Source organism: Mustelus asterias, assembly GCF_964213995.1.
Source record: "Mustelus asterias chromosome 26 unlocalized genomic scaffold, sMusAst1.hap1.1 SUPER_26_unloc_7, whole genome shotgun sequence".
NCBI classification, from domain to species: Eukaryota; Metazoa; Chordata; class Chondrichthyes; order Carcharhiniformes; family Triakidae; genus Mustelus; species Mustelus asterias.
The window spans coordinates 905,802-919,603 of record NW_027590114.1 but is presented as its reverse complement, the minus strand read 5'-3'; positions in this window follow the sequence as shown (position 1 = coordinate 919,603).

Below are 13,802 nucleotides of genomic sequence, written 5' to 3'. Positions count from 1 at the left end.
AGTTTAATCCGGAAAAGTGTGAGGTGATTCGCTTTGGAAGGAGTAACAGGAATACAGAGTACTGGGCTAATGGTAAGATACTTGGTAGTGTTGATGAGCAGATAGATCTCGGTGTCCATGTGCATAGATCCCTGAAATTTGGCACCCAGGTAGATAGAGTTGTTAAGAAGGCGGACGGTGTGTTAGCTTTTATTGGGAGAGGGATTGAGTTTCGGAGCCATGAGGTCATGTTGCAGCTGTACAAAACTCTGGTACGGCCGCACTTGGAGTATTACGTACAGTTCTGATCGCTGCATTATAGGAAGGATGTGGAAGGATTGGAAAGGGTGCAGAGGAGATTTACCAGGATGTTGCCTGGTATGGTGGGAAGGTCTTCTGAGGAAAGCCTGCGGGACTTGGGGCTGTTTATGTTAGAGAGAAGAAGGTTAAGAGGTGACTTAATAGAGGCATACAAGATGATCAGAGGATTGGATAGGGTGGACAGTGTGAGCCTTTTTCCTCGGATGGTGATGGCTAGCACGAGGGGACATAGCTTTAAATTGAGGGGTGATAGATATAGGACAGATGTCAGAGGTAGGTTCTTTACTCAGAGAGTAGTAAGGACGTGGAATGCCCTGCCTGCAACAGGAGTGGACTCGCCAACATTAAGGGCATTTAAATGGTCATTGGATAAACATATGGATGATATTGGAATAGTGTATTTTAGATGGGCTTTAGATTGGTTGCACAGGTCGGCGCAACATCGAGGGCCGAAAGGCCTGTACTGCGCTGTAATGTTCTATGTTCTATGTTCTATAACTGACCTTGTCTCTCATATATATGGCAGACATACCATCCCAGGGATCAGCCTGGTAAACCATCGTTGTACTCCCGCTATAGCAAGGATGTCTTTCCTCATAAAACTGCACACAATACTCCAGGTGTGGCGTCACCAACAACCTGTACAATTTCAATTAAACGTCCCTGACCCCGCACTAAAATCCTTTCGCTGTGATGTCCAACAGACCATTCGCCTTCTTTACTGCCTGCTGTGTCTGCACGGCTTACTTTCAGTGACTGATGCACGAGGACACCAAATTCTACCTGATTATACACTTCTCACAATTTACACACATTCAAGTATTAATCTGTATTCCTATAATTGCTAGCACTTTGCATAACCTCTCTTTATCTGCATTTTATTGCATCTGCCATGCACAGACCCACGCACTCAGCCTGTCCAAAACATGCTGAAGTATCTCTGCATCCTGCTCAGAGCTCACGCTTCCACCCAGCTTTATATCATGTTCCAAACGGGGGATAATGCAATCAGTTCCCTCTTCCAAGTCAATAACATATAATGTGAACGTTGGGGTGCGAGCACCGATCCCTGCAGAACCCCACTATTTCCGGTCCGCCAATCACAAAAATACCAATTTTCCCAACTCTTTGCTTCCAGTCCGGAAACCTGCTTTCTTGCTATCTCAATTCGTTACCTCCAATCCCATGATTTGACTTCACATAGTAGTCTTTTGAAAATCAATGTCGCAGGAGGGAAGAAACGTAAAAAGACAAAGGTACACCGAAATCTGGAGTAAGTATTTCAGATAAGGATCAATGTCATCACGGACCAAACATATTTGCATGTGGAGAGAGAAAGACAAATAATTAAGACTTAACCAAGGACGTTGCACCGAGCTGCATGATATATTTGATCAAAGTTGATGAACTGGCCACGCAAATAGTGACAGATAGGTATCATGTGGTGGGGATTACTAAAACGTGGTTACAAGATAATTAGGACTGGGAGCTGAATGTCTTCGCATATTCAGTATTCCAGAAGGACAGACGAAAAGGAGTAGGAGGTGGAGTTGTTCTATTGGTTAAGGATGCCATCATGGCTGAATTCAGGAATGACCTGGGCACTGGAAACCAAAATGTGCCAGCCTGGGGAGAAATAAGAAGCAAGGAAGAAACACATTACTCGGAGTAATTTCCATGCCATGGAGCAGTACTTTAGAAATAGGACATATTATAAAGCGGGTAATAAGGGATTATGAAAATTGCATAACAGTAATTATGGGTGATTTTAACACGCAGAATAATTGGGTTCACAACTTTTAATTTCTCCAAAAACATTTCCCTCCTCCTGCTGTTTTCCTTCAGTCCCTCAAAAAAACGTGGTTCTCTCAGATTTTCTGGTATATTATGCATGGCTACCTATGTGAAGACAGAAGCAAAGTACGAATTTAATTCCTCGGCATTACTTTTTTTAATTCTCCGTTCTGAATTATTCCGTTTCTGACTGTAAGGAGCCTGTATTCGCTTTTGGAAAAAAAATGTTTCTGTCAACGTACATATAGAAACTTTTCCAGTCAGTTTTAATGTTGTCCACTAGCTTACGTTCATACCCTATTTTCCGCATCTTGATCAAATCGAATGGTCATGCTTTGCTGAATTTTGATCTGCTCCCAATCCTTAAGCCTATTGCTTTATCTTGCCAATTTGTATGCTTCTTTGTTGAATCTGATACTATCTGTAATTCCCCTTGTAAACTGTAGCTTGGCCACAATTCCCTTACCAATCTTGCTATCTTTACTTTCAGTAATGTTTCCCAGTCGATCATGGCCAATTCATACATCATACCATCATAGTTACCTTTTTTGAGATTCAAGACCCTGACTCAGAATCAAGGACATCACAATCCTCCTTGAGAAAGAATTCTACCATATTATGGTGACTCATCACAAAGGGTTCTGTCACAACTAGGTTGCCAGCTAATCATTTCTCATTACATAACAGCCAGTCAAATGTGACCTGTTCCCTTGTTCATTCCTCAATGCATTACTTCAGGTAACCAAATCATATGCACTCCAGAAATTCTTCCTGTGTTACACTGTGACTACTTTGATTCTTCCAATCAATATGCAGATTCAAGTCGCCCTTAATCACAGATGTTCCTTGAACATATGCATCATTTACTTCCTGTGTAATGATTTTACCAATATTACCATGAATGTTGCGTGGTCTGTTAAACATACTCACAAATGGTTTTTTTTGCCCGTTGTTGTTTGTTAACTCGACCGATACGGGTTCCACATCATCTCTGCTAATGTTCTCCTCAATATAGTATGAATATAATCTTTGATCAGCAATGCAACTCCACCGCATTTTCCTTTCTATCCATCCTTCCTAAGCAATGAATAACCCTCAATGTTTAATTCCAATCCTTGGTCAACGAGGAGCCACTTCTCCTTAATGCCAACTACTTTGTACCAATTTACATCTATCTGTGCAACTGATTCATCTATTTTGTTTCGAATGCTCCGAGCATTCAGATGCAACGCCTTCAGCTGGGCATCTTGACCGTTTCTTTTTATTTCCCATGTATTTTTATTCAGTTCTTATCTCGCTCTGGCTTTTTGTTTCTCTGTATATCGCGTTCCTCATTCTCCTTGCTGCTATTCCTGTTATCATAAAGTCACACTGCTGTGAATCCTTGCAAAGGTTTCCATCTCCCTGCCATATTTGTTCAAACCCTCCCCAAATACAATAGCAAGGACACCCTCCTCCCTCTCCCGAGGATACCATAAGAACATAAGAAATAGGAGCAGGAGTAGGCCATCTAGCCCCTCGAGCCTGCCCCGCCATTCAGTAAGATCATTGCTAATCTGAAGTGAATCAGTTCCACTTACCCTCCTGCACTCCATATCCCTTAATTCCCCTACCGATCAGAAATCCATCTACCCGTGACTGAAACATATTCAACGAGGTAGCCTCCACCACTTCAGTGGGCAGAGGATTCCAGAGATTCACCACCCTCTGAGAGAAAAGGTTCCTCCTCAACTCTGTCCTAAACTGACCCCCCTTTATTTTGAGGCTGTGCCCTCTAGTTCTGGTTTCCTTTCTAAGTGGAACGAATCTCTCCACTCCTACCCTATCCAGCCCCTTCATTATCTTATAGGTCTCTATCAGATCCCCCCTCAGCCTTGTAAATTCCAACGAATACAAACCCAATCTGCTCAGTCTCTCCTCATAGTCAACACCCCTCATCTCTGGTAACAACCTGGTGAACCTTTTCTGCACTCCCTCCAAGGCCAATAAATCCTTTTGCAAATAAGGGGACCAAAACTGCACACAGTATTCCAGCTGCGGCCTCACCAATGCCCTGTACAGATGCAGCAAGACTTCTCTGCTTTTATATTCTATCCTCCTCGCGATAAATGCGAACATCCCATTTGCCTTCTTGATCACCTGTTGTACCTGCAGACTGAGTTTTTGCGACTCATGCACAAGGACCCCAGGTCCCTTTGCACAGTAGCATGTTGGAATTTCTTTCCATTTGAATAATAACCCAATTTGCTATTATTTCTTCCAAAGTGAATAACCTCACATTTCCCAAAGTTGTACTCCATCTGCCAGATCCTCGCCCACTCACGCAGCCGACCCAAATCCCTCTGGAGACCTTCCGCTTCCTCCACGCAATTCACTTTCCCACTTATCTTCGTGTCGTCTGCAAACTTTGTTACCCTACACTCAGTCCCCTCCTCCAGATCATCTGTGTAAATAGTAAACAGTTGAGGCCCCAGTACCGATCCCTGCGGCACGCCACTAGTCACCGCCTGCCAACCAGAAAAGCACCCATTTATTCCAACTCTCTGCTTCCTTTTGGATAGTCAATCCCCAATCCACACTAACACCCTACCCCCAACTCCGTGTGCCCCAATTTTCCGCAGCAACCTTTTGTGAGGCATCTTATCGAACGCCTTTTTGAAATCCAAAAACACCACATCCACCGGTTCCCCTGTGTCAAACGCAGTAGTCACATCTTCAGAAAAATCCAGTAAGCTCATCAAACACGACTTTCCTCTCATGAATCCATGCTGCGTCTGCTTGATTGAACCATTCTTATCCAGATGGCCTGCTATTTCTTCTTTAATGATGGATTCCAGCATTTTCCCAACTACATACGTTAAGCTAACCGGCCTGTCGTTACCCGCCTTTTGTCTACCTCCTTTTTCAAACAGTGGCATAACAGTAGCCGTTTTCCAATCAGCCGGCACTACCCCAGAGTCCAGTGAATTTTGATAAATAACCACTAACGCATCCGCAATTACCTCTGACATTTCTTACAGTACCCTGGGATGCATTCCATCCAGGCCCGGGGACTTGTCCACCTTCAGTCCCGTTAGTCTACCAAGCACGGCCTCTCTAGTAACAATAATTGTATTGAGTACCTCTCCTCCTACCAACCCTCTATCGTTAATATTCGGTAAACTATTTGTGTCTTCCACCATGAAGACCGACACAAAAAACCTATTTAAAGTCTCAGCCATTTCCTCGTTTTCCACTATTAAATCCCCCCTCTCGTCTTCCAAGGGTCCAACATTCACTCTAGCCACTCTATTCCTTTTTATATATTTGTAAAAACTTTTACTATTATTTTTTATATTTAGAGCTAGTTTAGTTTCATAATCTATCTTTCCTTTCTTTATCGCTGTCTTAGTCATTCTTTGTTGTTTTTTAAAGCTTTCCCCATCTTCTAAGTCTCCACTATTTTTGGCCACTCTGTACGCATTGGTTTTGAATTTAATACTCTCCTTTATTTCCTTCGTTATCCACGGCTGGTTATCCCTTTTCTTACAGTCCTTCTTTTTCACCGGAAGATATTTTTGCTGAGTACTGAAAAAGATCTCCTTAAAAATCCTCCATTGTTCCTCAGCTGTTCTACGTACCAGTCTGCTCTCCCAGTCCACCGCAGCCAATTCAGCCCTCATCCTACCGTACTCCCCTCTGTTCAAGAAGAGGACATTGGATTGGGACCCTACTTTCTCCCCCACCAACTGCACCAGAAATTCGACCATATTGTGATCACTCGACCCAAGAGGGCCCTTCGCAAGAAGGTCCTTAATTCTACCTGTCTCGTTACACACTGAGGGAGTTCTTCCACAAACCCCAAGAGGCAAACAACGAACACAATGGGACAGCCAATGAACCGGAACAGCCGACAGAGAGATCCGCAGTGCTTGACATGTATGCCCAAGCCGTCAGGAGGTGCGTCAACACCAAATTCATCAGCCGCACTCACAAGACAGCCCCGAACATCACCCAAGCACAACGTAACGCCATCCACGCTCTCAAGACCAACCGCAACATTGTCATCAAAACAGCAGACAAAGGAGGGGCCATCGTCATACTGTACAGAACGGTTTACAAAGAAGTGTACCGACAACTAAACAACGAGGAACACTACAGACAGTTACCTGCAGATCCGACCAAAGAACACACCCGTCAACTCAACACTCTGATCAAGACCTTTGATCCAGACCGTCAGAACACCCTCCGTGCTCTCATTCCACGTACTCCCCGCGTTGGAGATCTCTACTGCCTCCCGAACATACACAAGGCAAACACACCCGGCCGTCCCATCGTATCGGGCATTGGGACCCTGTGCGAGAACCTCTCCGGCTATGTAGAGGGCATCCTGAAACCCATTGTACAAATAACCCCCAGCTTTTGTCGCGACACGACGGACTTCCTACAGAAACTCGGCACACATGGAGCAGTTGAACCAGGAGCGCTCCTCGTCACAATGGATGTCTCGGCACTCTACACCAGCATCCCCCATGACGATGGCATTGCTGCAACGGCCTCAGTGCTCAGCGCCAACAACTGCCAGTTTGCAGATGCAATTTTACATCTCAACCGCTTCATCCTGGACCACAATATCTTCACCTTCAACAACCAGTTCTTCATCCAGACACACGGAACAGCCATGGGGACAAAATTCGCACCTCAATATGCCAACATCTTCATGCACAGGTTCGAACAAGACTACTTCACAGCACGGGACCTTCAACCGATGCTATACACTAGATACATTGATGAAATTTTATTCCTTTGGACTCATGGTGAACAATCACTGAAACAACTCTATGATGACATCAACAAGTTCCATCCCACCATCAGACTCACCACAGACTACTCTCCGGAATCGTTTGCATTCTTGGACACACGCATCTCCATTAAGGACGGTCACCGCAGCACCTCACTGTACCGCAAGCCCACGGATAACCTCACGATGCTCCACTTCTCCAACTTCCACCCTAAACACGTTAAAGAAGCCATCCCCTACGGACAAGCCCTCCGTATACACAGGATCTGCTCGGATGAGGAGGATAGCAACAGACACCTCCAGACGCTGAAAGATGCCGTCATAAGAACAGGATATGGCGCTCGACTCATTGATCAACAGTTCCAACGCGCCACAGCGAAAAACCGTACCGACCTCCTCAGAAGACAAACACGGGACACAGTGGACAGAGTACCCTTTGTTGTCCAGTACTTCCCCGGAGCGGAGAAGCTACGGCATCTCCTCCGGAGCCTTCAACATGTCATTGGTGAAGACGAACATCTCGCCAAGGCCATCCCCACACCTCCACTTCTTGCCTTCAAACAACCGCACAACCTCAAACAGACCATTGTCCGCAGCAAACTACCCAGCCTTCAGGAGAACAGTGACCATGACACCACACAACCCTGCCACGGCAACCTCTGCAAGACGTGCCGGATCATCGACACAGATGCCATCATCTCACGTGAGAACACCATCCACCAGGTACACGGTACATACTCTTGCAACTCGGTCAACGTTGTCTACCTGATACGCTGCAAGAAAGGATGTCCCGAGGCATGGTACATTGGGGAAACTATGCAGACGCTGCGACAACGGATGAATGAACACCGCTCGACAATCACCAGGCAAGACTGTGCTCTTCCTGTTGGGGAGAACTTCAGCGGTCACGGGCATTCGGCCTCTGATATTCGGGTAAGCGTTCTCCAAGGCGGCCTTTGCGACACACGACGGCGCAGAGTCGCTGAGCAGAAACTGATCGCCAAGTTCCGCACACACGAGGACGGCCTCAACCGGGATATTGGGTTCATGTCCCACTATTTGTAACTCCCACAGAGTTTCACTGGCTGTCTTGTCTGGAGACAATACACATCTTTTTAGCCTGTCTTGATGCTCTCTCCACTCACGTTGTTTTGTTTCTTAAAGACTTGATTAGTTGTAAGTATTCGCATTCCAACCATTATTCATGTAAATTGAGTTTGTGTCTTTATATGCTCTGTTTGTGAACAGAATTCCCACTCACCTGAAGAAGGGGCTTGCAGCTCCGAAAGCCTGTGTGGCTTTTGCTACCAAATAAACCTGTTGGACTTTAACCTGGTGTTGTTAAACTTCTTACTGTGTTTACCCCAGTCCAACGCCGGCATCTCCACATCATCGTTACACATTACCAGATCTCAGATAACTCTTTCCCTTGTAGGTTCTGTAACATACTGTTCAAGGAAACTATCCCGACAGCCTTCTAAGAACTCTTCCTCCATCCCACCACGTCCAACTTGAGTCAGCCAATCAATATGCAGGTTAAAATCCCCCATGATTATTGCCGTTCCGTTTTGGCACGCATCCATTATTTGCTTGTTTAAAGCCCTCCCCACCTCAACATTATTATTTGGGGGCCTATAGACCACGCCTACTAGTGTCTTTCTCCCCCTACTATTCCTTATCTCCATCCATATTATCACTCCCTATCCTGCCCAAATATTATTACCCGTCCAGTTTGAATAGGCCCATCCCGCCACAGAACCAGTCTCAATGCCCTAGAATCTTAAACTTTCCCCATCAGACCATCCTTTTAGTCATGTCTTCACACAATAGAACCTAGTGTTTCTACTCTGACTAGCATGTGTCAGTGGTAATAATCCGGAGATCACTATCTTTGGGTTCTTTCTTTTTAGCTTCCTCCAAGCTGCCCGTCTTCTTATTTAAGGACCTCATCACTTTTTCACCGATGTCGCTTGTACCAACGTGTACTAAGACCACTCCCTACCGCTTCATATTGCCCTGCAGCCACTTGGAATTATGCTTGACCCAGCAGCAGGGAGGTAACATACCATCCTCGAGACTCGTTTACGGCCACAGAAACGACTGTCTATTTTCGCTTACGATTGAATGTTCTATAGCTATTGCAGTCCCACAATTGGTACTTCTCCGCTCTGCAGCAGAACCAACATGGTGCAATGGATTTGGGTTTTGCTGTTTTCCCTTAAAAGGCTATTCCTCTCAACAGTATCCTAAACGGTATACCTGTTTTGTTGGGGAATAGCCACAGGAGATTCCTGCACTGTCTGCCTAGCTTTCGTGCTCTGCCTTGTGCTTTCCTCATTTCCATCTGCCTGTGGACTCTGACCCTGCGTTGTGACCTCTCTATACTTGCTAAGAACGGTACTCTCCGCCTCGCGGATGCAACACTTTGTCCACAGCTGCCGCTCGACACTGACACTTGCAGGAGCTCTAGCTGGAGACACGTCCTGCATACATGTTGTCCCCAGGCACTGAAAACGTTCCCGCCCTCCCCCATGGAGCGCGGACAGCAGACCATGGCTTGGAGCTCTCCTGTCATTTCTTAGCGCTTTAAATTAAACGATTGAAATATTTTTGCTTCAGCTTATATATAATTCTGGAGGGCCCTTCTTTCCTGCTCCTCGTTACTACACAATATAACGTTTACAAACAACACATACAGAAATTACTTCGGAGACAGTAAGTGATAACATGAGTAAACACTTAACCCACATTTTTACTGACCAATCAGCTCTTTCCCTTGTGATCTCTGCTATTGCAGCAGCGTAAGACCACACCTATCTTTTATCTATTTTGTCCTCCTCATCGTGCAATTTTATGTTTGGAGGAGGATGAGGGAGGGATGGAGGGAAACAGGGAGGTGGTTTCTCAGGCTATCGCACTCCTTGGCAGCAGTTCTTCCTCTACCCAGTATGCATTCAAGTGACTGCGCCAACATCTCCCAGAATGCTCCTCAGTGAAGTTACTCTCCTGCGCTCTACTGGATTGGCTGATAGAAGGAAAACATTCAAACACAAACACACTCACAAACGTAAAAACACTCAAAACTTTTCCAACTCCCCGCAGAACTACAGGCACTCAAAAAAACTATAACTCCCACTCGCACACACGCACACTGACACAGGCAATATAGACACACAAAATCACTGTCGCTCACACGCAATGCATTGATAGAGTCAATATATGTATCCGCAATCTTTTTCAAACAGAGATAGGGACAATATAGTCACACACAATCTTTCTCACACACATCGATAGAGACAATATGGATTCTGACACAATCTCTCTCTCACACACACATCGATAGAGACAATATAGACACACACACAATCTCTCTCGCGCACAAACCTTGCAGAGACAATACAGATAGACGTACAACTTCACACACACACACATCGATAAAGACAATTTGGACACACACAATTTCTCTCACAAACATTGATAGGGTCAATAACGACAGGCAGGCAATCTCTCTCACACATGCACACATCAATAGAGACAATTTGGACACACACACAATCTCTCTAACATAAACACATTGACAAAGACAATATAGACAGACACAATCTCTCACACTCGCACACAACTGTAGAGCCAACATAGATCAACACAATCTCTCTCACAAACACACATTGACAAAGACAATAAAGATACACAGACAATCTCTCACACACACACATCTTTCGGAAATTATAAATACACACTCAGTCTCTCTCTCTCTCACATCGAGAGAGACAACATAGACTCTCACACATTGACAGAAGCAATTTAGACACAAACACAATCTCTCCCACGTACACACACATCGATGAAACAGGAGGTATATTTGCTTTATTGCTTAAAGGCGACATCAAGGCTGCATTAAGAAATGACAATGGCACGAAGGACCTACATGTTGAATCAATGTGGTTGGAAATTGAAACAAATGAAAAAAGAAAATCCTAAGTCGGACTTATTTGCAGGCACCCGAGCAATACCTCCAAAGTTGAACATCGTTTCAATCAAGAAATAATGAGGGCTTGGGAGCACAGCACAAAGGAAATCATGGGTGATTTTAAATGCATATTAGCTGGATTAATGAAATTGGAAATGTTGCCTCGAGGGAGATTTCATATAGCGTATGAGGTATTGTTTTTAAAGTAATATGTGATGGAACATGTGAGGGAGCGGGCTATGTTACATTTAGTTTTATGCACTGTGGAAGGGATGGTAAACAGTTTTGTCATGAAACATCCTTGGCACAAGTGATCACCACGTGCAAGGATTTCTGATTCAGATTGAGCGAGAGAAGACAATGTGCCATCGTAATGTTTTAAAGTTTGGCAGAGGTGATTATACAGGCCTGAGGAAAGAGTTGGCCCAAGCAGGCTGGGCAGAAGCAATTGAGTGCAGGGGAGTTAACGAACAATGGAGGATGTCCAGGGAGATATTGAATACCTTTAAATTAAAGGATTTTCCTGACAGAAACAGGAATTATAAAGAGAAGAAACACAATTCATGGCTAAGCAAGAAAGTCATAGGGGGCACAAAGGCAAATAAGGTGCATACCAAACTGCCAAGGCTGGTGGCAAGATGGACGATTGGGAGAACTTTATGATTCCGCAAAAGGCTACAAAAAATCAAGATGAACGACGAATGGAAAGCAGCAGAAAGCATAAATACTGTTACCAAAAGCTTCTATCAGTGCATAAAGAGGAAGTGAATAGCTAAAGCAAATGTTAGCCCTTTCGATGAAAATACTGGTGAAGTAATAATGGGGAACACGGAGATGGCGGACGCATTAAACCAATATTTTCTCTCTGTCTTCAAGGTAGAGAATAAAGAATAATTTCCAAAAACTGCAGTTAATGTCGATAAACTTGGTGCAATAAGCATCACCCGGGACAAGGTATTGAATAATGTTCTGGGATTAAGGACAGATAACTTACACAGAGAGTGGTGGGTGTCTGCAACCCGCTGCTAGGGAAGGTAGTAGAAATAGATATGATAGTGACTTTTAAGGGGCGTCTTGACAAATACAGGAATATGAATGGAAGAGAGTGATATGGTCCCAGAGGAGCAGGGGGGTTAAATTAGGTTGTGTAGCTTTGTCGGATTGACAATCGTCATTCCAAATGCTCAACTGTCTCCTCCTTAATGATTGATTCCAGCATCTTCCCCACCACTGAGGTCGAGCTAACCAGCCTATCGTTTCCTACATTTTGCCTCTCTCCCTTTTTGAATAGGGACATCACATTCGCTTGTTTCCAATCCAGCGGGACATTAATGGTGCTGTAATTTTCTTTGTTCTTGATTCTAAATTTCCAGGACATGATGGCCTGCTGTCTACGGTATTAATGAAATTGGCAGCAGAGATAATGGATTCTGTTAATGTCCCGCTGGATTGGAAACAAGCGAATGTGATGTCCCTATTCAAAAAGGGAGAGAGGCAAAATGTAGGAAACGATAGGCTGGTTAGCTCGACCTCAGTGGTGGGGAAGATGCTGGAATCAATCATTAAGGAGGAGACAGTTGAGCATTTGGAATGACGATTGTCAATCCACCATTGTCAGCATGGATTTATAAAGGTTAAGTCATGCTTGACAAATTTGCTTGAGTTATTTGAGGACATAACTAGCAAGCTGGATAGTGGGGAACCTGAGGTTGTGGTACATCTGGACTTCCAAAAGGTGTTTGACAAGGTGCTGCATGAAAGACTGATCACGAAGGAGAGATTGCAGGGGACTAGGGTAGAGTACTGGATTGGATTGCAGATTCGCTGATTGACAGAAAGCAGAGAGTCGGGGATAAATAGGTCCATCTCTGGCAGGTGAAATGCACTTATTGGTGTGCCACATTGGCGAGTCCACAGATCTCATCTGTTTACAATGTATATAAATGATCTGCAAGCAGTGACAATGCGTAACGTAACAAAAACCCTGGATGAAATAGTTCGAAAATCAGGCACTGAAGAAAATATAAAGATTTGGCAGATGATTATAGATATGCTACGACCGTGGACCAAAATCTGCCAGATGGAGTTTAATGTGGATAGGTGTGACGTTATCCATTTTGTCAGAAAAGATGCCAAGGCAAATTGTTATCTAAACGGAAGGCAGATTCAAAATGCGGCTGGGTGTCTTTGTTCATGAATCTCAAAATATCTGAATACAGGTGCAGCTTTTAGTAAAAAAAAGGCAAATGGCATGTTGGCATTTTTTGCAAAAGGACTAGAGAATTAAAGTCGAGAAATGTTACAATTGTTAGTCTGCTGCTGGGACCACATCTGGAGTATTGTTCCCCGTTTTGGTGCCCTTATCTGGGGAAGGAGGTGGTGTTTTTGGAGTTTGTTCAGAGGAGGTTCACCAGAATGATTCTGGGGTTAAAACGTATAACGTAAGAGGAGAGATTTAAACGCTTGGGCTTATATGCACTGGAATTTAGAACGTTGTGAGTGGATATTATTGTGATACGTAAAATGCTAAAGGGATTCATAAAGTATATGTAGACCAAATGTCCCCCTTGTGGCGAAATCTAGAGTTACAGGTCACAGGTACAGTTTGAGAGGAGGCAGAATTAAAACTGAGTGAGGAGAAACTGGTCCGCCCAGAGGGTGATGAATTTGTTGAACTCGCTATCTCATAGCTCAGTGGAGTCTGAATCATTAAATGGTTTCAAGAAGGACACAGATATATATTTCATTATAAAAAAGTGTGAAAGGGATATGGTGAATAGATAGGGAGGTAGATTGGAATGCAGGGAGAGATTAGCAGTGGTCTAATTGAATGGCGGGGCAGGCTGGAAGTGGTAAATTTGCCTACTGCTGCTTCCTAAGTCATGTGTTCCTATGTTCCCAATCAGATAGAAATGAAAGAGAGAAACGTATAATGAAAATGCGGTGCAATGGGATTGT